This window comes from Urocitellus parryii, chromosome 4, assembly GCF_045843805.1.
Source record: "Urocitellus parryii isolate mUroPar1 chromosome 4, mUroPar1.hap1, whole genome shotgun sequence".
Classification (NCBI taxonomy): Eukaryota; Metazoa; Chordata; class Mammalia; order Rodentia; family Sciuridae; genus Urocitellus; species Urocitellus parryii.
In genome coordinates, this window is record NC_135534.1 from 20603440 (window position 1) to 20630654 (window position 27215).

The window sequence follows — 27215 nt, forward strand, 5'->3', positions numbered from 1 at the left end:
GGAAAATCCTTACAGTTTATCAAACTTCAATGAGACAGAAGTTCAAAGCTCTTGCCTGGCAATAAAACATGGAGAGTGTCATTTTATATTATTTTTTAAATGCAAAGGAATAGGCTTTAATTTATGTGAATGATTAAAGAATTAAAACAGCACACCTGCACCCCTGGAGGGCAAAGATACCTGGCCCACCTTAGCTGCCCTCTTGGAAAAAGGAAAACCATTCAAGATGGGCTTTTCCTCTTCAGCTTCACCTCACTTCCACAAGATCAGGGTTAAATCTTCCAAGATGTACCAATGTGGTGCTGAAATCCACACTAATACCCAGCTGCACATGTCTTGCTCAGATATCATCACTGTCTGAGATAAGCATTTTATAGGTTCATCATACTACACTGAAAAAAACCTAAGGGAAATGTAAAGAAACACTATGATCCTTATATGAATCAAGCAAAATAAGGTAATTGTAGATAAGAAACTTCTGGGTTCTGTTGATGTCCCCTATGCTGATCATTTAATCTCTTTATATCACAGTCACTCCTGCTTTAAAAGGGTTGTAATACCAAGATTATGTTTGACAATAAATAAGTGCCTTAGAAAACATCTTATAGGGCTGGGGTTGTAGCTCAGTGGTAGAGCACTTGCCTAGCATGTCTGAGACACTGGGTTTGATTCTCAGCACCACATTAAAAAAAAAGAAATATATATATATATATATATATATATATATATATATATATATACACACACACACATATATATATATGTATTGTCTCCATCCACAACTAAAAAATACATAAAAAAGAAACCATTTTATATACACAAAAAGTAACATATTAATGATTGTATTATTGCTATATACTGACTACAGATTAAAACAGCATAGTAATTTATTGCAATGGTTAAGAACATGGGCCCTCACCTGTATTTACTTTCTAGCTCAGTACTTACTGTGTAACTTTATGCTAGCTACCCAATCTCTCTGCCCTTTCTGTGAAGTTGAGGCAATAATAATACCTACCACTAAAGATCATAGTAAGGATTAAATTATCTACAATAACAATCCTACATAGTACTTGGCACATAGTAAGTGCTCGATAAATATTAGCCCCCTACCCAACTACTTAAAGTTCTATTCATCCAACCAATACTATTTCCAGGTTATATTTGGATTTTGTATAATCCTATGCCTATAATGACATATACGCAATCACATATACATTTTAGCTATAGCTTTTAAACTTGTGGGAAGCATTCACTTATTAACTGCTAATTATTCAGGAGGCCCTAATTTATATGGGGAAAGTCCAAAACTATTTCCTTTTACTCTCTTCCCAAGCATAAATACCATCAAAGTGTAAGCTGTTTATTTCGCAATTAAATAAAGGGTCCCATTTGGAAAATTTTGCTTGAGGGATCTAGAATTTCCACATGCAACATTAGTTACACCACTTTTATATTTTAAATTATTATTTAAATAGAGTCTCAATGCTAGAATAAACAAGTCTCAGTGGAAAAATATTCATGAGTTCCTAGATGTGATATTAACAGATACAAGGGCAATAGCAGTGTGAATCAGAGTATATACATATAGTCAACTTTAACTTTAAATGTGACTTTTTCCCTTACCTGCGTTTTGCTTTTGGATTTTTGTTGTTGTTGTTGTTGTTTGTTTGTTTGTTTGTTTGTTTTTGGTGATACTGGGTATCAAACCCAGGGGTGCTCTATGACTGAGCTACATTCCCAGCTCTTCTTCATTTTGAGACAGGATCTCACTAAATTGCTGAGGCTGGCCTAGAACTTTCCATCCTCCTATATCAGCCTCCAGAGTCACTGGGATTACAGGCATGTACCACTGAGCCTGGCACCAGAATCTTTCTGAGACACATTTTGGTCTCTGAGGCCTCTTAAGATTCAGACATTGGCTGGCACAAATGAGTGTATGTTGAGCTAAATTAAAACTGTTCTCTAATATAATAAAAATAAGCCTATGTACCAAAACATGCCAGGTAAACTGCTAAGATGCTTCAAGTTCAATATCATTTATAAATCACTAACATAATACAGAATTTGCTCTTGCATGGTACAGATAGTGTAATAGTTTAAAAAGTTACTAGACCTCCTCCATCTTTACCAGTATAGTAATGTCCAGGTCCAAGACAAGTGCATTCTGGTGAAACATTTTATCATCCATACAAGACCACCTTTGATCTTAGACCACACTAGCCAATTTCCCTTAACCAAAGGGGATGAGGAAATCAGAAAAATAAGGACATTTAGTTCTTAAACAACTCAATGAGGTATGTAATAGCTTTTTTGAAACTTAGAGAGGTGAAGGAACTCCTGCCCAAATTACTGAGGAAGGATTCAAACTTAGACTTGATTCCAAAGTCAGTGCCCTTCTACTAGAACTCACTACCTCTCAAAATCAAAAATAAAAGCAAAACAAAACAAGAAAAATACAAATCCTACAATGTGTCTCATCTTACATGTATTATCTAGAAATTATGGACTTTTTCTGTGAAGATTAAAAAACCTTAAATTGGTAAATCTGACAAAGTATTGTCTAGATTGTTACATTATAACAAAATTTTCTTTTTTCTTTTTCTTTTGTGTGTGTATTACTGGGTATTGAACTCAGGGCCCAGGGGGGCTCTATCAGAGCTACATCCCTAACCCTTTTTATTTTAGAAAAAAGGTCTCACTAATTTGCTCAGGCTGCCCTCAAATTTGGTATCCTCCCACCTCAGCCTCCTCCTGAGATTACAGGTATGCCCCACCACACCTGGGACAAATATTGATTTGTAATTACACACATAATTATGTTTAAAAGTACAAATGATGCAGAAGAGGCTAAAGACCAATTCCAGTTCCCATAGATAACAACTGTTATCAGTAAGATGCATACTTCCAAATATACAGAAATACATAGCTTATAAGCTTTTTAAATATTTATTTCTTAATTTTAGGTGGACACAATATCTTTACTTCATTTTTTTTTTTAATGTGGTGCTGAAGATCGAACCCAGTGCCCTACGCATGCCAGGCAAACGCACTACCACTTGAGCCACATCCCTAGCCCATAAGCTTTTGTTCTTGTTTAAAGTTGTTTTTAAGTAAATGACCCATACTTTTCTGCATCGTGCTTTTTTTTCACTCAAAAATGTCTGGAGTTCTTTTATAAAACAATATGAAACCAGCTCACCCTTTTGATACTTCCCAAAGGTAAATATTTTCCTATTAACAAATATCTAGGTTGTTTCCAGGTTTTGATTGTAACAAACTGTACCATGTTGAACATAATTTTTAATTGTAGTTCTGAGGATGGAACTCAAGGCCTCCTGCATCCTAGGCAAGAACTCTGTCATTGAGCTATGACCTCAGCCTTGTTAAATATTCTTGGACATGTTTCATTTTTGCCTGTGCATATGTGCAAGAGTTCTTCCTCAAAATGGAGTTGGCACTTCATAAGATGCACACATCTTCACATTTACTAGATATGGGCAATTGCTTTTACAAAGTGGTTATTACAATTTACACTCCTATCGGCCATCAGAATAACTGTTTTCATTGTCCTTGATCTAAGATTTTGTAATTTTGCCAATTTAATAGTTACAAAAATGCTTCTGTCGGGCGGGGCTGGGGCTGTGACTCAGCGGGAGAGTGCTCGCCTGGCATGTGCGAGGCGCTGGGTTCGAGCCTCACCATCACATAAAAATAAATAAAGGTGAAGCCAGATTTAAAGTTAGGTAGTCAGTGTAGTTAGGTAAATCGGGTCTAATACCGAGTGAAATCTAAAATGGAGGCCATGCTGAGAATGATTCCGGGAAACACAGGACGACTCATGGAATGTTAATGAAGTCCCCAAAAGGCCCTAAGCCAAAGTCCACCTCAAAGAAGTGTTAATGAACAGCTCCCAACAGATTTGGAGATGGCCCATCCCACAGAAGTGATAAGCCCATCCCAAAAGTCCTTCCTGCCCCTTTGGCCCACCTGTGTCCCACCCCTCGGGCCCTCCAACCTACATTCCATCACCAAACCTATAAAAAAGGGAACACATTTGCCCGCCAACTGGATTCCACCTCTTGGGTCCCCTTCTTCCTCCGGGAGAAGTCTTTTCTGCTGTCCTTTAATAAACTTCTAATCTCTACTCTGACCTTGCCTCGGCGTGTGCTTTTCTGGTGTTATTCTTCAACATCGGGGAAGCAAGGACTCGTCACCGGCCAATAGCGGTAACAAAGGTATTGTTTCCAACTACAACTAAATATATATAAATATTAAAAATGCTTCCATCATTTTAATTTAGTTTGTTTATTTATTTAGTTATTCATTGAAACTAAGGATTGAATCCAGAGGTGCTTTCCCACTGACCTACATTCTCAGCCCTTTTTAACTTATTTATTTTGAGACAGGGCCTCAATAAGTTGCTGAGGCTGGCCATGAAGTTGTGATCCTCTTGCCTCAACCTCCTGAGTTGCTGTGATTACACATGTGGGCCACCATACCTGGCCCTAATTTTAGTTTTCTTGATTACATGAAAACTAAATTGCATATTTTCATATTTCTTTGTATTTCTTCTTCTGTGTATAATTTATTAGTATCCTTTGCCAATCTTCCCCTCTGGTTATTTTTTCTTCTTGATTTGTAGACTTTTCCAATTCTGTATAAGTCATATAAACATACACATTATGACTCTTCTTTTAATTTGCTTGTAGTGTCTTTCATGCATAGAAATTGTCAATGTCAACACAGCCAAAAGTATTTATTTTTGGCTTTTTGTATATAATTTGTGTCCTGTTCAAAAGGTGTCCTCCACATGTATAAATCTATTAGCCTATATTTTCTTCAGGTGTTATGTTTAGATTAAGCTAACCAGGTCCCTTACCAAAATTAAGACTTCACAATGGGGCTGGGGTTGTGGCTCAGTGGTAGAGCATACGCCTTGCATGTGTGAGGCACTGGGTTCAATCCTCAGCACCACATAAAAATAAATAAAGGTATTGTGTCCATCTACATAAAAAAAAATATTTAAAAAAAAAGACTTCACAATTAACACAGTGAGTATAATACAATACAAAAAATAAAATTTATAGGGGAGGAAAATAAAAGGTATTAACCAAAAATCAGATCTCTCTTTAAAAGTACTAACCATATCTGAATATAAAACAACTGTGAGTCAAGTTTTAACTTTGTGTCCCAGAAAAAAGTTACAAATGAATCACACATTGAAGATCAATATCCTAAGAAGCATGCTTGATATAAATGTGGGAGGCTTCTCTCCTATAATGTTCTTGATCGTTACAAGGTTTACTTAATAGTAGTTAAACCTATAAATATAATAACAGCAAACATTTATTAAGCTTAATGTACTTAATAAGATACTAATCTAAGCTTTTTATGAGTATTAATTAATTTACTCCTCACAACAATCCTAAGAGTTAGAGATTTTATTTTATCCCCATTTTATAGCCAGAAAAAAGGAAGACTAAGAAATTTAATTGAAGTTGCTAAGGTCAAAGGGACAGTAAGCAGCGGAATGCCTTTGGTCTGCACTGCAGACAACTGCCATGCTTGAAGAGAGATGCAGTATGACAGGCTTCAAATGGAGTTTTCTAAGAACAAATTTACAAATTAAGGAAAGATCTTTTTACCTTAATACTTAATTATAAAACAGACAAAAGTAGGGGCTGGGGATGTGGCTCAAGCGGTAGCGCGCTCGCCTGGCATGCGTGCGGCCCGGGTTCAATCCCCAGCACCACATACAAAACAAAGATGTTGTGTCCGCCAATAACTAAAAAATAAATATTAAAAAATTCTCTCTCACTCCAAAAAAAAAAGAAAATTATTAAAAAAAAAAACAGACAAAAGTAATACATTGCATCTGTTTAGCTATTAGAGTCAAATATTAAAAGACATGCTATTAGAGTCAAACTCAAATATTAAAAGACATGCCAGAGGCAAAGAAGTTTACATATGTTAACAATCACCTGTGACACCCCAAAGACAAAAGGTGACTAAAGATCTTTATGTAAAGTACAAGATAAAAACTAAAGTCTAGGGGCTGGGGACGTGGCTCAAGCGGTAGTGCGCTCCCCTGGCATGCGTGCAGCCCGTGTTCGATTCTCAGCACCACATACCAACAAAGATGTTGTGTCCGTCGAGAACTAAAAAATAAATACTAAAAAAAAAAAAAAAAAAAAAAAAACCTAAAGTCTAGGGCTGGGATTGTAGCACAGTGGCAGAGCACTTGCCTAGCATGTATGAGGCAATGGGTTCAATCCTCAGCACCATGTAAAAATAAATAAAATAAAGGTCCATCAACAACTAAAAAAAAAAAATTAAAAAATTAAACATAGCTAAAAATATTTTTTTAAAACAGAGCTAAAAAAAAAAAAAAAAAACTAAAGTCTACTTTCCCTAACCCAAAGAAGTAGTACCAGTTAAAGGCTGTGCAAAGCTGAAAGTCCTGACATTCCAACAGTCTCTGGTCATCCCTTAATCCTCCCTTCTCTCCTTCTCCTTCTTAAAACTGGTGATTTTTAAATATTTTTGGAATGTCTATTAAGACTAAGTACATAAATCCTATTGCCTCAGTATTTCCAGCCTAAATCTCACAATACAGAATTAGTAGGTTGGAGTTCTATACTTTCAAGTGCCAGAAACTACAGAATCTCTCTCCCTCCCCCCCCTCTTTTTTTTTAAAGAAGGCTTTCATAGAGGTTCAAACTGAAAGCACTCAGTTAGCTGATCATAACAAAATGTACTTCCTGAACCCCAGAGAAATCTAAAGTAGCACTTAAGTTTACCCACAGTTACAATCTAGGGGACACATAAAGAACCCAAGTAATAATTGTCATGACAATAACTCTGCAAAAATAGTTACTCATGGAACAGTGCTGTTATCAAATCAATCCCATAAACATTCACACAACTAATTTTTCCAGAAAGTACCACAGTTTTTAAAAAAATCTGTAAATTGAAAAACATATGCCAATCATACACCACTTACAATGTTATGTCAGGGAAGTAGTGAAATCAAAGTGTGAAAGTTGTTATAGAGTAATAAAAAATCATACTTTTTAGGAGCAAACTGTACTTACAGATTATAATTAAATTCACAGATTTTCACTAAATTGATACTATGCCATTTAACTGTAATATGCAGATTAATGATACGAATGCAATAAGATTCTAATGCAATTCTTTATTTTAAAATACTTCATAAAAATTAGTTGACATTCACAACAACTGAAATGAGAGTAACAGGATCTCTTTTTTTTTTTTTTTTTTTTTTTTTTCCCTAATGACAGATACAGAAGAGTTCTAATTTAAGGGGGCCGAGAACTCATGGGCTTAGAATCCCCAGTCCTTTCTTTTCTGGGTGATAATACCTCTGGATAAAAATGGAGATTGTTTTTCAAATGAGAGTCTCACCTGTCAAATCCCCACTAAAAACTATGTCCACACCCTGCTTAGGGGATATAGCTATAATAATGCTCAATAATCCACTGAGTCTCAATTTTGGTTATGAAAGTAAAAGATGCTATTGTAGATATTTATAGATGCCCCAGAGGTCTAGGCCAAAGAGCAAAAAATCATATGGGAGGAGTGACTGAAACAGCACAGGCCAGACAGGAAGGCCCCAGTTTAGTTTACACAGAAAACTCATGCCAACATTTAATATATCATTTAAGTTAATGGTGGTAAGTACCCTATAAAGATATACTTTGGATCTATTTTCCCAGAACACTAATTTTTGACTCTTCACTTTTAGAAATACTGTAATGTCCTTTCCTGCCAGGTCCAACTCAAATGTCACCTTCTTCATGAAACTTTTCCAGATTCTCTCCTAGTCAAAGCAATCTTCGCTTTTTCTGAACTCCCTAAACACATATTTTAAATAATTCTGTAGCACTTTCTACCTTGATAAAAGAGTTATTTCTGTTATACGTGTGCTTTCTTCTTTATTGGACACCCTGCTTCTTACAGATAGACAAGTCACTTATTTTTTATCCCCTTTAACACTCAGAAGCATTCAGTGTCTTCCATATAGTAGTCATTCAAATATTTACTGAATGAATACCTAAACTGTATCGACTATTTATAAACTGTGTTGCTATTCTTTATTCAACTCAACCATTTCAGGACTGTGCCTCCCAGGTGGGAAACACTAAGTACCAAAACACATTCTGTTACAATATTAGGGTTCTTACAGGAAGCCACTTTTGTCCTGTTCTCAACCACTCTTTCTCTTGCCTTTTTACTGTTCCTTCTCTCTATTCCAATAAGAAGGCACTTGTTCCTTCTATTGTTACTAAGGACCTCATTATGTTCAAGGCAAAGTGAAAAAATGCATTCGATGCAATTACCAGTCCTCACAAATTTGGGGGCTACTTGTCATTTCAACATCCAGGGCTTGAATAAAAGAAAGTCCAAATTCTTTTCACTCTTAAGAACTATTTTCTTTTTTTCTTTCTAGACAAAATGGAAGCACACAGCACAGGAAGCAGTCCTCAGTAAGCCACCGTTCATAAACAGCTTTGCTGAAAGCATAACAAAGGTTCTGTTGTGCTCTTGCATGGCAGGGCCAGTAAGCAGCAGGAGCAGATGAACTCTTTAAGAAACAAAGGTTCTGTCTTCATGCAAATGTTTGCATTAATAAAAAATGAAGAAAAAGATATAGAAAATGGAGGCTAGCTGGACATAATAGGTCTCTAAAAGGGAGGTTTTTCACATTTTCCAGGCGGAGTCAGCAGGTCTTTTAAAAACTTTTGTCATTCTGAACATTTCACAGACATAACAAGAAAGACATGCAAATAACAGAAGCAAATCAAAGGACATCCCGCTGCTATGCTGGCGCCTCCCTCATCCATGCCCGGTTTGTCATTTTCTGTTAACCCTAGTGCTGGCTGATGTTTTGTTGAGGAATGGAGTCCCTAGCCCAAGTGGCAGTACATGTCCAGCCAGCTGGCCCCAGCACTGATAACATTACAATGCAAACCATGTACTACCACTCAGGGACACGTGCTGCCAGGCAACAAGTGCAGTGTGTGATTTTTACACACTCTCGGCTTGCAAATCTGCATGGGAAAGAGCCTCTAAACTAACCACTTAATAAGATGTCGTCTTCTTGAGTGTGAGCATCACTGAGTAGTTCTCTGAAGATGGATTTGCTGAGGACCAGTGCTTCAAAGTCAAATACGCAATAAGGGCCTTAAAATAAATACAGAAAATTAAAAAACCTTAAGGGGAAATGTGCTAGATACTATGTGCCACAGTAGTGTACTCTGTCATATTTAATCTTCGTAATCACAATTTAAAGTAGACACTCATCACCATTTTATAGTTGAGGAAAATGAGGCTTGGTGGGGGTAGGTAATTTGCCCAAGATCACACAGCTGGTAAGCCAAGACTCCAAACTGTATGGTAGCAAATCTCCCTCCATTCCATATCTTTTTCTCATCCCCTATTTCTGATTGAAACTTAGTTTATTCTGAAAACATCACAATGAACATATTCATTGTAGCACCTTGAAAGTATCACTCTTCCTCCATTTTTAATCATTTGGAATCTGCATCATCTATTTTTATGAGTAAGTGGTTTTTTTGGTTAGGTTATGATACAAATTTGATTCACGCTGCAGATATTTTCTCACAGAAAAAAAAATGGATACAATTTAATATATTCCATATAATAGAGCATTCAAGAATCTTCTAAACTGGGCAGCGTGGTAACGCATGCCTGTAACCCTAGGGGCTCTGGAGGCGGAGGCAGGAGGATCACGAGCTCAAAACCAGCCTCAGCAATTTATTGAGACACTAAGCAATCAGTGAGACCCTGTCTCCAATAAAATACAAAATAAGGCTAGGGATGTGGCTCAGTGGTCCAATGTTCCTGAGTTCAATCCCTGGTACCCAACTCCCGCACCCCCCCAAAAAAATAATCTCCTAAAACTCATCTACAGTGCCTCTGAAGGTTCACTGCCCACATGTCAGAAAACAACCCCAGAACCCACATCTATTTTCCTAGGAACACATGGACCATTTTCTTTTTCTTTCTTTTTTCCCTACCATTACCCTTAATGTTGCTCTGCAACAAATATAATGACAACCCACTAAGCTCCCTGACCTGGAAATTCCTTGTCCTCCTCAGTTTCCATTAAACATACTATTCCTCTTCACCAGGATTCAAAATCAATTAAGTCCTACCACAGCCTCTGTGCCATTGGCCTCTGGATTGTACAATAGTCCCCCCTTTCCCTGATTTCAGTTAACTGCACAGGGCTGGATAAGTACAGGGTTTGACAGTCTTCAAGGTTTCAGGCAACCACTGGGGTCTTGGAATGTATTTTCTGCAGATAAGGGGGACTACATTATTTAACTTGAAATAATAGAGTTACTTCATTACTATTCTCACCACTTCTCTTAAATTACAAAAACAAGAAGTAGAAGAACTTTAAGATCATATTATTCAACTCCTCTAATTTTATGGATAAAGAAATAGATGTCTACCTTCATTTTTCCCTCTTGATTCAGTGATACAAAGTTCTTAGGCTTACGCAAATACTAAGCTCTAAACTACAACCAAAATGCTAATTTTTTTCATACAAAGCAGGCAAAATAAATCATAGCAAAAACTGAATATTTTAAATTCCTCAGAGAACAAAAAAGGTAAGGAAAAAGGAATTAAAGATAATTATAGATAAGAGGATTTGAATTAAACCAAAGTAGCCCTTATATATTTATAGGATTTTTCTTTCCTTTTTTCCTTTACTTAGTATTATGTCTTTTAAAACTTTAAAGAAGTACTCTATTTTGAGATAGTAAATATTTCTTCATATAAATGTTGCTAAATTTAAAAATGTTTCCAGAATTTTAAGCTTTCCCTTAAAAACTCTTTTAACTTTTTAGTTTTATCAAATCACCCTACTATCTCTCTATGGACATAAATATTCTCTTTGATTCCATCTCTATTTTAACCAATTTCCTGATAGATACAAATTGCAGTATATTTAAAAAGAGAGACTGGGCTAGGATTGTGGCTCAGCGGTGGGACCCGGGTTCGATCCTCAGTACCACATAAAAATAAAGGCATTGTGTTGTTGTATCCATCTACACAAAAAAATAAATATTAAAAAAAGAGAGAGAATACTAGAGTTGGCAAAGAGCAGCCTGCGCCACAGCATAATATAATATATGGATGCTTTCTGTATCAAGTACTCTCTCCTTTATCCTATGGGCATAAAGATCATCTTTCTTAGCTTCCCTTGCAGCTAGGCTTTACTCATGTGACCAAGTTATAAAATGTAGGCAAAATATTTTGTGGGTTTTCTAGAAGGCACTTAAATGGAACTGAATCTGCTGAGAGGTTATTTACCTTAAGGGACAGAAGGGACTCCTTCAGTTCTCATGAATCAAGAGGAAAAGAGCAGAATTCCTGGTTAGGATGTTGGCACAGGAAAAGTGAAGCTGGAGGCCCAGACAGCACCTTGGAGTTCACCACACCAGCTGTGGCCTGTCTGTCTTCAGCCATTTTTTCCACAAAAGAGAAATAATGTTCTCTCTTGGCTAAACCATATTGTTTGAGATTTCTCTCTTAAATGCAGGCAAGCTTAAAATTAAAATAAAGCATCTATATATTTTCCAGATAGTATAAAAGAAGGGATCAAACCGGGCATGGTGGTGTATGCCTGTAATCCCATTGGCTCAGGTGGCTGATGCAGGAGGATCAAAAGTTCAGACTCTGCAAAGGCGAGGCGCTAAGCAACTCAATGAGACCCTGTCTTTAAAATACAAAATAGGGCTGAGGATGTGGCTCAGTTGTTGACTGCTCCATAGTTCAATCCCATACCAAGAAAAAAAAAAAAAAGGGTGGGTGGGGTGGGGGGATGAAACTAACATGGCTGGCAAGTGTTGGCTCTGACAGCTCATGGAACACTCATGATTCCAGGGGAATGTGCCAGGATGGGCCAGAGCACTTCCAGATACCGTCCTGAAGAAGTACACTACCATCTTCGACATTTGTTGCATCCTGAACAGGGGATTGATTCTCATAACTTGAACAATAACACTTGTATTTCTCCTGAAAGCTTGCTAAATATGTTCACATTCATTATCTCACTGAATTTATAATCAACCTAGGAGGCAAATAATGCTAGGAATAGAAATAGAGAAGAATCTGAATGGTGCCAAGGTGGGAAGGGAAGACCAAAGAAACTTTCTTTTAATTCCATTTTCTTGAGATTACACAAACATGAAGCTGGGTAGCAATTTAATACTTTTTTACAATTAGAAGATCATTACTATTATTGCATTTTAAAACATCACTTAAATACAGATTTTTTTCTGGATTACTTTTGGGTTTTTTGTTTGGGGTTTTGTTTGGGTTTGCAGCTCTGGGAATCAAATACAGAGCCTCATGAACACTAGGCAAGAGTTGCCACTGAGTGACATCCCTGGCCCATTACTTACAATGATGTAGCTATAAATATCTTTGCACAAACCATTTCTTTTCTCTTTTCAGTTAATTTCTTACTTATATTCCCATAAATAGGGCTCTAGATAAAAGACATGCTCACTTTTATGGTTCTGGTTACCTTCTGGAAAGTCTACACCAAATTACATCACCTCCAAGAATCTTTGGAGATATCCCCATATAAAGCTATCTGCTTTAACAAACTCAAAATATCATAATTTGCAATGCTTTAATTATAAGTAAGTCTGAACATTTAATTAGGTTTACCTTCCCCCACATAGACTTTAAAACGTTTAATTTGTAAAAGCAATATATGAATATATAGGACAAAACAAAAAGACATGAAGTAAAAAAAAAAAAAAAAAGACAGTAAGTTACCTCTAAATCCAATTCCCCAGGCTATTCAATATAAATGGTTTTTATCTTCTAAAGCTAATTCTAGATGTGATCACACATATATTGCCAATGTTCATTAACTTGTGTTTTTTTAAATAATGACATAGTACATAGAACTTTTTTTAATTTAATACTTCTTGAACATCTTTCCATAATAACAGTTTCTGATTTTTCCCCCCAGGACTAGGGATTGAACCCAGGGGCACTCTACCACTGAGATAATTCCCAACACTTTTTATTTTTAACATAGAATCTCACTAAATTGCTAAGGCTAGCCTCAAACTTACGATCACAGTTATAGGTAAACAAAACAGTCTATACCAAGGCCCAGAGATAAGAGTGTAAATTCTGAAATTACAGGCTGTTCAGCACAACTGAAAAAAACACATTGAAGACAGAACACTGCTAGATGGAGCAAAGAAAATAACTCTGCCATATGGCAAGTTTCGTATGCCATGCCATGATAATTTGAAGTGCTATTGAAAAATTTAAACCAAATATAATTTAGGTTTTAAAAAGATCACTCTGATAGAAATAAAGAAAAAGAAAGGCAATGGGACTAACAGAAAACTGCTGAATCAGCCAATAAACTTATATTTTCCTTAAGGAATCCACAAAGAAACTACCAGAATGAAAGGAGCAGAGCAGGTATGGGAGTAGGAAGGACAGTAAAATGAATCGAACATTATTACCCTATGTGCACAGGTGATTACAGGACTGGTGTAAATCTACATCATGTACTCCATCTATGTATGATGTGTCAAATACATTCTACTCCATCTATGTATAATGGTCAAAATGCTTTCTACTCCCATGTATAACTAATTAGAACAAATAACAAAAAATGAACCTAAAAAAAAAAAAAACTACCAGCAAAGTTGTAGGATACAAGCTCACTATACAAAATTCATTGTATTTCTACAGGTGAGATCAATCAACTGTCCAAAAGTGGTATCCAGAATGGGCTGTCATATATTGTACTGCAATAAATTACTCACATTTATAGTGATGCTATTGTAAAGAAACCTACTGCAATGCCAGCTGTATGTTAAGTGTAGCATATATAATTACAGTACATAATCCTTGATGATGATAATAAATAACTATGTTACTGATTTATGTACTTACTATACTTTTTATCTTTTCTTTTCTTTTTTTTTTTTCCCCTTGCACTGCTAGGATTCCAACCTAGGGCTTCATCCATTCTAGGCAATTGTTCTACCACTGAGCTACATCCCCAGCCATATATATATATATATATATATATATATATATATATATATATATTTTTTTTTTTTTTTTTTTACTGTACTTTTATATTCCTTCGACTTGTTAAAAAAAAAAAATTTTACCTTGGGCTGGGACTGTGGCTCAGCGGTAGAACGCTCCCCTAGCATGTGCGGGGCCCTGGGTTCGATCCTCAGCACCACATAAAAATAAATAAAATAAGAGTATTGTGTCCAATTGCAAATTTAAAAAAATAATTTTTTTAAATTTACCTAACATGTCTCTTGACTGCATCAAGAGGCCAAGTCTAGTGATTGACCTATTCATTTACATTTGTATAAGTACACTCTATGACTTACACAAACCTTTGCACAATAAAATTACCTGATGCATTTTTAGAACTCATCTCCATCATCTAGCAACACAAGACTGTATATTGAAATCTATATGTATTCCTATAAGGTTCTCTTTCTCTGAAGAACCCTAATATAATAGATATTTTAATAGTCAATAGATTTTTTAAAATATTCTTTTTTAAAATATTTTTTAGTTTTAGGTTGATAAGTATCTTTATTTTATTTTTTTAAAGAGAGAGAGAGAGAATTTTTTAATATTTATTTTTTAGTTTTCAGTGGACACAACATCTTTGTTTGTATGTGGTGCTGAGGATCGAACCCGGGCCACACGCATGCCAGGCAAGCGCACTACCGCTCGAGCCACATCCCCAGCCCCAGTATCTTTATTTTATATTTATGTGGTGCTGAGGATCAAACCCAAGGCCTATGCATACCAGGCAAGCACTCTACCACTGAGCCACAACCCCAACCCCTTAAGAATATTCTTATTGGAAGACTAGGAAGAAGGGAAGTTAAGAGAAAGGTTAAAGCTATTCACAGAATATAAAACAACAAAAGATAGAAAAGAAGGGCAAAAAAAAATTCAAGCATGAATCCATAAAGTGAAATATTTAAGTAAAAACAGTTTCAGAGATAAAGCAGAGAAAGGATAATACCAAACAAGATTCACAAAAACTTTTCAGGCCCAAAAAATAAGAATTTCTACATTAAAAGGGTCTCAGACAGTGAACTGAAAGAAAATCCATACCAATTTATATCTACATAAAATATCACAAATCGGAAAGGCATTCAATCTTCAAGAGCAACGTGGAAAGTTAAGACAGTGGAGAAATGCCTTAAAAATTGCAAGAAAATTCTCTCCAACATAGAATTTTATAACTACCTAAACTACCATTCAAGTATGTATAAAAATATTTTCAGAGACACAATATTCCTCAAAATTTTACTTTGCATGCACCCTTTCTCAGAGAGCTACTGGAGGATGCTATTTTACAAAAAGATATATACACGGAGGTAAACACCGGCTTTAGAAAATATGGAATGTAACTTGAGAAAGACAAGTAATAAGTAGGATAAAGAATTCAGAGAATAACCACACCAGATTAGAGCAAGAGGACCAAGCAGGTAAAGAAGTAAAAAAAAAAAAAAAAAAAAAAAAAAAAAAAAAAATATATATATATATATATATATATATATATACCTAAACTACCATTTAAGTGTGTATAAAAATATTTTCAGAAATATATAAATATATATATTTTTATATATTTTTTTTCTGTATCTAAAAGAAAAGAAATTGAAGCTAATGATACAGGACACCTGATATGTTCACAGGAACTGAGAGAAAGACTTGACTGTTGGCTGGAAAGTTTAGAGATGAATGAAAGACAAGTTCAGAGAAAAACTGCACAAAAGACAGGCAATCATTAATTCCAGGAAGAAGAAAACTATGTAAAAAGGAGGAATATTATCATAGTATATTACATTATATATAATATATATATATATAGTATATTACATTATATATATATAAATACAATAAACACTGAATATTGATTGGTTTAACCAAAAATTATAATTTTATTGGAAAACTAGGAGGAAGGGAAGTTGAAAGATATAAAAGGACTAAATCTTCCTCTTCCATAAAGTCATTAGATAATATCTAAAACTGAAAAATCAAGAAAAGCAGTTTAAGCATGTTATTTTAAAATATGCAGCAAAAAATATTTTTAAACAGTAAAAACCTTAAAATGGTCTCATCTGAGGAGTGGAACTTATTGATGAGAAGGCTGTGGGGCAAGCTATTTTTGTTATTACTGTTGTAGATCTATTTGACTTAAAATTTGGTAGCTAGGAAAAACAAACATCAAATTTTAAAAAACAACAACAATTCTCTGGACTTTCTTCTATAGCAGAAATGGAATTTTGTGCTATTTGGATCTTTCTTCCCCTTACCTATTATTTGTGACATCTTATTTTCCTAAAAGTTTGTTAATTGTGTCACCTCATTATTACTTTACAATATTTTTGTACTTTTTCTTCTACCAATTTACACAGTCAGCTTTGTTCCTACTAATGTTCTTAGTTACTTCTTTTTTTTTTTTTAATTTTAATATTTTATTTTTTAGTTCTCTGCGGACACAACATCTTTGTTGGTATGTGGTGCTGAGGATTGAACCCGGGCCGCACGCATGCAAGGCGAGTGCGCTACCGCTTGAGCCACATCCCCAGCCCAGTTACTTCTTTTTTTCACCCTTACTTCATGTACTTTAATGTTCTCAGAATTCTTATATTTGTTCTTGGTCAAGCCTTCTTTCTTCTTTCCCCAGTAACTAATAAAAACTTTCTTTGTTGTCCTTTTACTTCTGCTTCCCTAACTCAAAGGAGATAATCTTCATTCTAACTTCAAAGACAAAGAAGAGGTCATTAGAGAAAGATAATCAACTCCTAGATACATTTCTAAGTTTAAATATGTCTTTCACCATCTTTACTATAGTCTACCACTATTGTTCTTATAAAGCCATTCTATGACCATCTTAGAATCTGATTTCTCACTTGGGAATTCCTCCTACTGAGAAAAAAATGTTTCAAAAACAGTAAAGCCTTTGTCAATAGTAAATGTAACAATGAAAGTGATATTGTGTTAAATAGATACATAACTGAACATACTTTAAGGCTGATATATTTTTGTTAGAGCTCAGATAGTTCAAAGATCTCTTTGTAGGACCTGATTCTCACTTCCAAAACAGGCTTGCACAGCTACAATTTTTGTTTGTTTATTTGTTTGTTTGTTTTTGGTATCAGGGATTGAACCAGGGGTGCTTAAACAAACCACACACGTCCCCAGCCCCCCCCCCCCACCTTTTTTAATTTTTGAGTTAAGGTCTCGCAAAATTGCTTAGGGCCTCACTAAATTGCTGGGGCTGGCTTAAAACTTGTGATCCTCCTGGCTCAGCCTCCAGAGCTGCTAGAATTAAAAGAGTAGGCCACCCCTCTCAGTACACCTCTACCTTTGACCACAGAATTCTTCCACTTCTTCTGAAAATGTGTCCACAGTTGTTACTCATTCTTTTCTTCTCTTGGATCTTCCCAGTCTCCCTACACATATACGATCTCCTTTCCTTCAACATATTCAAGTCTCTCCCATCTAAAAACTAAAAAAATAAAACTCTCCCTCCCTTCTCTTGCTATCTCCTCTCCTCAAAATTAGCCAAACTTCTTGGAATGAATCCAGCCTAGCTTCCAGGCAAATCAGGCATCCTGCATATTATGACTGAAGTCTCTCCTCGGCACTTTACCTGCAACCTCCTATAGCTCTTACCTTCTGCAATCTCTCTGAGGGCAGATCCCACTGAACATTCCCTCCATCTTGAAACTCCCCTTCCCTGGTTTCTGTGGCACTGTTCTTTCCTGATTCTCCTCTATCTCTTAGCAGTCAATCTCAGTCTAGGAAGAAAATATATTTATTTCCTGTAAAATTATTTGGTGACAAGACTTAGGTTTTTATGATAAGTCTATACCCTGAAAAGAATGGAAAAAATAAAACAGAAGTAACCAAGCTCAGTGGTGGTAGGAGGTAGAAATATGGAGAATAGGGACATGGGATAAAATATCTTTCCACTTCAAGAGGTAGAGGTAGAAGAGAAAAAGCCAAATACCCACCGATACATCTGTGCTTTGCTTTAGAATAAGGACAAGCAGCTACCAATAACATTTCTTGAGTAGGAGAGACATCTCCACTGTATATACCAGGTATGGTAGATTATACCCCCCAAAATCTGTGCTCCCATTCTTCTTGCACACAATTGTCTAATTGGACTTCAATTCCCAGACTCCTCTGCAGTTAGCAGGGGCCTTATACTGACTTCTCACCTATAAAATGTGAGCACAAGTGATATTTACAACTTTTGTTTCACTTGCTTAAGGGTCCTTGCCTTGGATTCACACATTCCTCTTTTCATGGGAAAACAAAACAAAACAAAACAAAACAAACCTCTTTTCATTTTTTTCCAAGTGGTTATAATTGAGCCATCCTTGGAAACCATATATTTTATTTTATTATTATTATTTTTATTTTATTTGTTTTTTAAGATATACATGACAATAGAATGCATTTTGGCAGATTATACACACACATGGAGTATAACTTATCTAACTCGGATCCTATTCTTGTGGTTGTACATGATGCAGAAACCATATATTTTAAATGGTTTGCCCAACTAGCCTGAAATCCTGTGACTGCCTATGATAGATCTTGGCTTGGCTTGCACATCCTGGATTTAGGTTAAGTAAAAGAACAATAAAGTTCTTTCTTTGTAAGCTACTGTACCAGGGTGGATGGACCAGGGTGAAGTAAAGATGGATCTTTTTTATAATAGCAGCTTGACCCTCACCCTAACTAATCCCCTAAGAGATAAGCCGCACAAAACTATGTGAGGTACCAAAGTTTAGGAGACCTCAGTGGCTCACAAACCTAGTACAAAATGTAAGTCTGGAGGGAGAGGCATTACAAGTATGGAGGGGGGTCTTATCATTAATAACTACAGAGTCATCAGACACTGTGGCACACGCTTGTAATCCCAGCTACTTGGGAGACTGAGGCAGGAGGATCACGAGTTTGATGTCAATCTGGGCAATTTAGCAATACCCTGTCTCAAAATAAAATATAAAAAGGATTGGGGTTGAGTTCAGAAGTAGAACACTTAATCCAAGGTGATTCTCTCTCCATGGGGCCAACTAGTGCCTCTCTCAGGAAAGTAGCAACTTGGAAGAAAACTTGTCATGCCTAAGGTCTTTGGGAAACAGAGGATACTTGGTTTCTTTTGCCTTCCTTTGGCTGCCTACATGCACATTTACGTCCCTCTGGATGGATCGATTCACAGTATTTTCAATTCACAGGCTAAATTTGCCATCTTTCTTTCTTTTTTTTTCCATCTTCCTTGACATAGGCCAGAGGCATTGATGTGCAGCAAGTTTCTTTAGTCATCAACTATGACTTTCCCACCAACAAGGAAAACTACATCCACAGAATTGGTGGAGGTGGGTGTTTTAGCCGAAAGGGTATGGCTATTTACATGGTAAAAGAGGAAGACAAGATGACTCTTGGAGATACTGAGACCTTCTACAACACCTCCATGAAGAGATGCCCCTCAATGTTGCTGACCTCATCTGAGAGGGGCTGTCCTGCTACCTACCTCCAGCCAGGGCTCAATCCTGGGGGATAAGGAGCAGCTGGAAGGGGGAGGGAAGGGAGCCAGTGGATGGACATCTTGTTATTTTATTTTCTTTTTCTTTGAATAAATGCCACTTTTTGAGAGAAGAAGAAGAGGAGGAGGAGGAGGAGGAGGAATAGTACTAGTAGTAGTAGTAGAGCACTTACCTAGAGTGTGCCAGGCCCTAGGTTCAATCCCCAGCACTAAAACAAACCAAAACTATGAGGTGGAATTTAACTAAAATTGATTGGCCCTTAAACCATTAAATTTGGAATTATAAAAATTAGAATCAAATCTTACCTCCACCAATTGCTATCTGCATACAAGTAGAAAAAATTACTTAAGTTTTTTGAGTCCTCTTTCCTCCTATGCATAATAAAAATAACATGTTCTCTCATGGGTAAATGTCACAACATATCTATGCACAGTATAATAAACTGTGTCTAAAATACCAACACTGCATGATGGAGAAAATGTTTAATTATGTATTTATATAATTAGTTATATATAATAAATATATATATCTCCAAAGAATCTAAGGAACCTATAATATATTCTGTGGAAATTGTTGTTAAATTTAAGCTCTGATACACTTAAATCCTCATTGAACTTAAAAGGAAAAAGGATCCTTAGAAAAACAGGACCTGGGGCTGGGGTTGTAGCTCAGTGGTAGAGCGCTCACCTCACATGTGCGAGGCACTTTGTTTGATCCTCAGCACCACATAAAAATAAATAAAATAAAGGTATTCTGTCCAATTACAACAAAAATTTTTTAAAATATTAAAAAAAAGAAATAACAGGAACTGAAAGAAAGCACAGCAGCTAAAAACGCTGGCTATAGATAACTTAATTCAAACTTCAGCTCCACACATATTAGCTTAGCAGCCATGGGCAAATTACATAATCTAAATCTTGCTTTCCTCAAGGAAAAGTAGGATCAGTCTGGTGCCTCCTCACAAATCTGTTGTGAGGACTGAACGAGACTGCTGTCTGCTTCTATCCTCTTGGATAAGAGAATGACTCAAGCTGGCACACTAAGAACATCTAGTTGAACCCATATTCCACTTAAGACAGTGTTGGCGCAGCTGTGCTACTTAGAAATTGAGATAGTATCTGTGTGCATATGTGTTTTTTGGGGGGTTGACTGTTTTTTGGGTGCTGGGGATAACCCATGCCTAATTAAGAGACAGGTCCCTGCCTGAGGATTTAGGATCTAAATGAAATAGCCTTTCCCTTTTTTGTGTCACTTACTAGAAAACAAAATTTGAGAAATGAAGTTACCTAAATGCTATTAACCTTAGAAACAAAACATGAAATTCTGAACTTGTAAAATTACCTAAGGAGTCTTCTCAAGTTTTTCTACCTAAAATCTTGTGAAAACATCAACAAAAATGGACAAAGAGATGTCAGTGATAATTCTGTCATTTAAAAATACAAATTGTTTTTTTTTTTAAGAGAGTGAGAGAGGAGAGAGAGAGAATTTTTAATATTTATTTATTTATTTATTTTTAGTTCTCGGCAGACACAACATCTTTGTTGGTATGTGGTGCTGAGGATCGAACCCGGGCCGCACGCATGCCAGGCGAGCGCGCTACCACTTGAGCCACATCCCCAGCCCTAAAAATACAAATTGTGGGGCTGAGGTTGTGGCTCAGTGGTAGAGCACTTGCCTAGTACATGTGAGGCACTGGGTTTCATCCTCAGCACCACATAAAAATGAATAAATAAAACAAAGGTATACATACATGGAGTAAACTTATTTTAAAAAATTCAAACTGTGCTGGGTGCAGTGGTACATGCCTGTAATCCCAGAAACTAAGGAGGCTGAGGAAGGAGGATGGCAAGTTTGAGGCCAGCCTCAGTAATTTAGCAAGGACCTGTCTCAAAGTAAAAAATTAAAAAGAGGTTGGGGAGTAGTTCAGTGGTAGAGCAACCCTGGGTTCAATCCCTAGTAGTGCATGTACCCCCCCCACACACACACACAGGGACTCCTTCCAACTTTGCTCCTTCAGTAAATGTGTGTGTGTTTGTGTATTTGTGTGTGTGTGTGTGTGTGTGTGTGTGTGTGTAGTTTACTGGTATCCCTTCTTCTCTGACAATAATAGCCAGAGTTGTTTTTACTACTTGGATTCCTTTGAAAACTTTCCAGTTGGGGAGCCTGATGTCAATAATAGTTATTTTCTCTTACCATACTAGGAAAGATAAGAAAAAGTTCACAAGGTGAGACAAATCAACTACTTCTTTTCCTTGTAAGTTTGTTTCTGCTTTAGAAATATGAGATCAAAAATAAATATTTACTGAAAGAGCAAAGGTTGAAATAGTCCCTACTCCAGACATGGCAACAAAGATTAGCAAGACTCCAGAAGCTATTTATAGGCATAACCTTGAAGAGAAAAAAAGCCATGGCAATTCTCCCTGAAGATTTCATCTATTTTCTTCACCTATGTATTCCCCATCCTCTACCATGACAGCCCTTGAAGACAAGCCAAAAGACGGCACATGTGAGATTTTATAGGGTAATCATTTGTCTAAATGGCAGGTTTGATCGTTTATAGACTATCAAGAAAGATAATCAATTATAGGTCTCATTAAATAGTTTACTTTCAAGATACTTGACATATATTAATTCATCTTCTCAACCCTCTGTGAGGTAGCTTTTATCAACTCCACTTGTTGGGGAAATTTGATCAAGGAGAATAATGATAATATTTTCTATTTACAAAACACCTTTCCTGTAAAGAACTGCACGTTTATCTTCTCAGTCATCTCACATTCCTCTGAGGTAGGTGGCAATATTTCCCTTTCCATTTTTCTAGGCAAAATGCTATGGCACAAGGAGCATAATAACTTACTCACATGGTAACCCTCAACTTTGTCCATTACAAGAACACACTGCTGGGACTAACACTAGACGGCAGACGCAAGCCTGAACCGCACGTAACTCTAGAGTACTGAGCTTCCAGGTTGCTCCACAGCCATCTTTCAGAGCATCACATTCCAAAAAGGACTGGGGTCTCTCAGGTTGTTTAAGCTCCTGTGTTTATAAAGCATAGTGTTATCACTTCTCTAAATTGGACTCTTTCAGTTTTGTCTAGATGCCCAAAAGCTAGGTTATTTTTTGTTTACTGTCTGTGCATTAGCATCGTAAATGATGTCATCAGGAATATACAAAACTCTGAGACCACGCTGCAGGGCCCAAACAAGCAACTCACTTAGGGAGAGGGCATTTCTTCTTTCCTTTTTATTTTTTGTGTTTTTTAAGTAGCTAACACACAAAAAGATGACTCATTAAGCCCAAAGGAGGTGACTATGCTTCTTGTGTAGCTTCCACAAAGGGACCTGAGTGGCAGCATAAGGCCTCCTCTTCTGTGCATTTTCCTTCAGGCAGAATGTGCATTTGTGTGGCTACGTACACAATTATAATCTCCCTTGAAAGGCAATTCCTTCCGTATGACAGGCTGAACAGTGGCCTGAGTGCTAGCCTCATGTGGCCCATGCAGTTAACATGCTGAAATACCAGACACGTTTAATCTCTCCTTTTTGAAAAACTAAGATGGGACACAAGAAGCAAGCTGGAAAGAGCTCCACATGGAGAGAAAGGAGGCCGGCCCAAGTGCCCACACTCACTTTCTCATGGGCTGAATTTCTTTGTGTGTTGCCTCCTTATGTGTCAATTTGCAGCACTTTGGGGCATGAGAACCATGGAGCCGAGTGGTTCTGGCAGCCTCTTCATTTGACAAGTAAAGCCAAAGACATGTGGCCTTTGGTACATTTCACATTCAAAGTGTTATTGTTTCAAACATGCCTATTTTAAAATATATAATTTTCCCATTTAGAGCACGTCGTATGAAAGTTGGCCACAGGAGGAGTTCTGCCACATGATTTTTTTTTTTTTTAAGGCAATGGGCCCTAATGCGACCTATCCCTGCCAGATACCTGTTTACTGGAGGCCAAGGGGGTTATCCCAGGTGAGAGAAGTATGAATTTAGCAAATACCTGATATGAAGTCCTGGGGCACAAGCAGATTTCTGTCTGAGATTACAGAAACTGAATCTTGTGTTTTATCACAATTACCTGTAATCTCAGGGCCAGATAATAGTATTAGCAAGACCTTGAGCTACACAATAGGACAGCTGGAAAAAAGGCTCTTACTCTCTCCAAAGAACAGTGCTTTTAAAAGCTAATTCAATGAAGAAAAAGAAAGGGCTCTGAAAGTGCCTTTTCAAACAATATTTACTTTTACTGGGTTCCTGCTAATCAAACAAAAGTTAGTCAAAAGCTTTTATGAAAAATACATTTGATGATTTCAGCAGTAATTGCTTTGTTTAAAGAAAGGTGCTTAAGAAAAAACATAGCTAATGGGATCAGTAATTTGGTAAGTTCAGATGTGTTTGGGAAAATCCCTCCTCTCTTTGATAAATCATTAAAATTCTGCTCAGATAAATGTGTTTTGACTTGAAATTCCAATCATAGAATGAGCTATTTCCTAAGGCTGCTAGGGAAGTGGTACAAGGGTGATACCCGCACAGAAGAGGTCCTGGGGATTAGTTTACAAGGGTAATTCCACTCTTAATCAAAGCATACCACTCTGCCCAAAGGACAGGATCTCACAGAGACACCCCAAAATTGCATAAAATTTCCTTCCTTCTTAAAATACCAGTTTTTGAAAAATGGATTAAATCTTACTCTTGTTCTACCAAAAGGTAAAAACTATGGTATCACCAAGAAATTAACCTTAGGTACAGAGTTTAAATCCAAGAGGATCCAGGGCAGATTTGAATCAGTCGTCCATTTTTTTCAACCATGAAAGTGGAGAAAAAAAAAAAAAAGAAAGTGGAGAAAAAACATAGTGTCTCTCACATGGTAGGAATTCAAGAACTATTTGTTAAACTGAATTCTTTCCCTCCATTTATTTTAAAATTTATTCTGCTATTTAAAACAGACCATTCATTCAACAATTGAGCACTTCACTTGGACCAACACTGTGCTAGATTTTAGAGATACTGGGAGAAAAAGCCTGCCCTCATGGCTGACATACTAAGAAGAAATAGACAATAACCAAGTAGCCAAGTAGAAAACAAGGTAACTGTGGTACGTGGCTGCAGCTATAGACAGGATGATGAACTGGAGGGGCTAACACAGCATGTCTCTTCTGCTCTGCCATTATTACTTTCTTTAAACTTCAATTACTTATTCAGCCTCCTAGAGTCATTCACTAAGCAAATATTGTATTTGTGCAAAAAACAATGATCCCAATGTTCAGACAATATTTGAAGGAAAGATTTTAAGATTACTTGCATGTATAAATGATAAGCAAGGTCGAAAATTGAAAGAGCTACTTTTGGAATAACCACAGAAATCACCCTGCAATTTATTTTGGAGAAATGGGAGTGGCCAAGAGTCAGGACCATTTGTTCTCCCCGCACCCCAACAAAAAGTTTGAAGAGCCTACAGAGTCCTTGGAAAGGTGAAATAAAGAGAAGTCTAAGCTGAACTTTCAGAACAACCCCCAAAGGGCACACTCCAGCACTGGGCCACCAGGGGAACTGCTGCCCCTACCATGATAGAGAAGTTGCTGACCAAACTGGGAAAGAGCCAAGAGAGCTGCTGGCTCCAGAGCCATACAGCCCACACACTCCATACTGGCATCTCTGTGTATGGCCATTTAAGAATATGTCTTGTCTCCCACGTATGGCATGTTTCTCATGGTAAAATGCACCTTACATTCAGGCCTTGCTTTATATAGAGGGAAGGAAAGGAAAGGAAAATGAGGAAGGAAGAAGAAAGAGATGGTTCTGTGAACAAGTTCATAACTATTTTAAAGTGATTAGTTTCACATATCATAAATCCAGTTTCCAAAGATTTTGGAAGTTATATTTATATTTATATTTTAGGGGCTGGGTTGTGGCTCAGCGGTAGATAGCTCGCCTGGCATGTGCAAGGCCCTGGGTTCGATCCTCAGCTCCACATAAATAAAATAAAGATATTGTGTCCAACTACAACTAAAAAATAAATATTTTTTAAATCTATATTTTATCTCATTTCCTTCTGCAACAACACTAACACTTTTAGGTCCTAAGAAGATTTCTGCTAATTTACTGCTTATTAGCAGTAATTAGCAATGTTTCCTAGGACACAATTGGGTTTGGAAAGTTCACTAATGATATTAAAACAAAAATAAGTTTATAGGGATCCATCCAAAAGCAAAAAATTAAAGTTGTGTCTAGCAGTCAGACTAGTAAATTTCATGTGTCATCATATCAACAAAGAAAAAAAATAAGAGTAGCAACACTTAAAAGAGTCATCCATCTGGAAAGAGTTCCATGTCAGAACTTTTGCCAAGACTTAAAGAAACTATCATGGCTGGCAGGGACTATACCAGTGCCTGCTAGATGTGCCTTAGTCCAGGTACTCTGAGAGCAGACATCAAAACAGGATCAGACACGCAAAAGACGTACTGGGGGAAAGGCCCTTGACAGAAAATGAGAAAAGAGCCAAGGATGCCTGGAAAAGCTAAAAGACACATGCAGGTCTGATCCTAGGTAAAGAAGAAAGAAGGGCAGAGGGTCTTGGCAGTGCAATGGGAAGGAGTCTTCAATGAAGTCAAAGTTGGCCACTGGAGGAGCCACACATCTTCTAGAAGTGGTTCTGTCCTGCCTAATCATTGACTGGAAATAGCCTGTGGGAAGTATGACCTCGGTGTGAACAAGTGTTAGAGCTGGGGTTGGAGTCAATTTCTCTCTCCTCCTTGTAGTAAGAAACCTAAGAGGCATATTTTTGTGGTGACCACAGATATATAACATATTTTTATAAAATCATACTAATAGTAGTAGCAGTTAATATTTATTGAGCACCTACACAGGTGCCCTAAAAGGATGATATTTTACTCTTTGTGTACTTTCTTTTTACAATGTAGATACAACATGGCAGCTGGGTTGTGTACTAAATATTCATATGCATGAGTTAAGTTCTACTATTATCCACATTTTGCAGATGTGGAAGCCAAGGCACAGAGAGGTTAAGTAACTTCTTCAAGGTCACACAGCTATCTAAAGTACACAAATTATTTTCAATACAATTATTTCAAAGGTTTAGAAGTTATCTTTCTTACTGTCTGCCTGAGAGAAAGTCCAGTGACAAGAGTGAATTGGAATTTTAATATTCCCTGATCCATCCTGATTCCTAGTTTGCCCCCTCATGGCAGAAATGTTAAGTGAAGCCCTTTGGAGTCAACTGAACTTAATCCAGGATCCAGGTATAGGTTAATATAATAGTTCAACGCCCCATTTTTTGAAGATGCTCAAAGTATTTATAGCACAGAGTTTAATCATGAACTTGAATCAGACTTCTGGATTAGAATTCTGTTTCTATCCCTTACTACCTAGCTATTTAGTATCTTAGTGCTGTAGTGTCTTCATCTGAAAATGGCAACAACAAATGAAACTATCTTCATGTGTATAAATATATATAGCACTGAAGATGGTACCTGGTGTAAGTTCTTAATAAGTCCTACTTGTTGCTGTTAGCTACTCACATTTGGGTACCCTAAGGC

The 27215-nt window shown here is 36.7% G+C and overlaps 1 protein-coding gene and 1 non-coding gene across 2 annotated transcripts in view; one reads left to right on the forward strand and one right to left on the reverse strand.

The window, feature by feature from the left end:
* Window positions 1-27215, reverse strand: part of Cstpp1 (centriolar satellite-associated tubulin polyglutamylase complex regulator 1) — a 193828-nt gene that overhangs the window by 161454 nt on the left and 5159 nt on the right. The window lies entirely within an intron of this gene.
* LOC113190073 (small nucleolar RNA SNORA67) lies at window positions 19157-19299 on the forward strand. Its single transcript, XR_003301733.1, has one exon. It is a non-coding gene; the product is annotated as a small nucleolar RNA SNORA67 (small nucleolar RNA).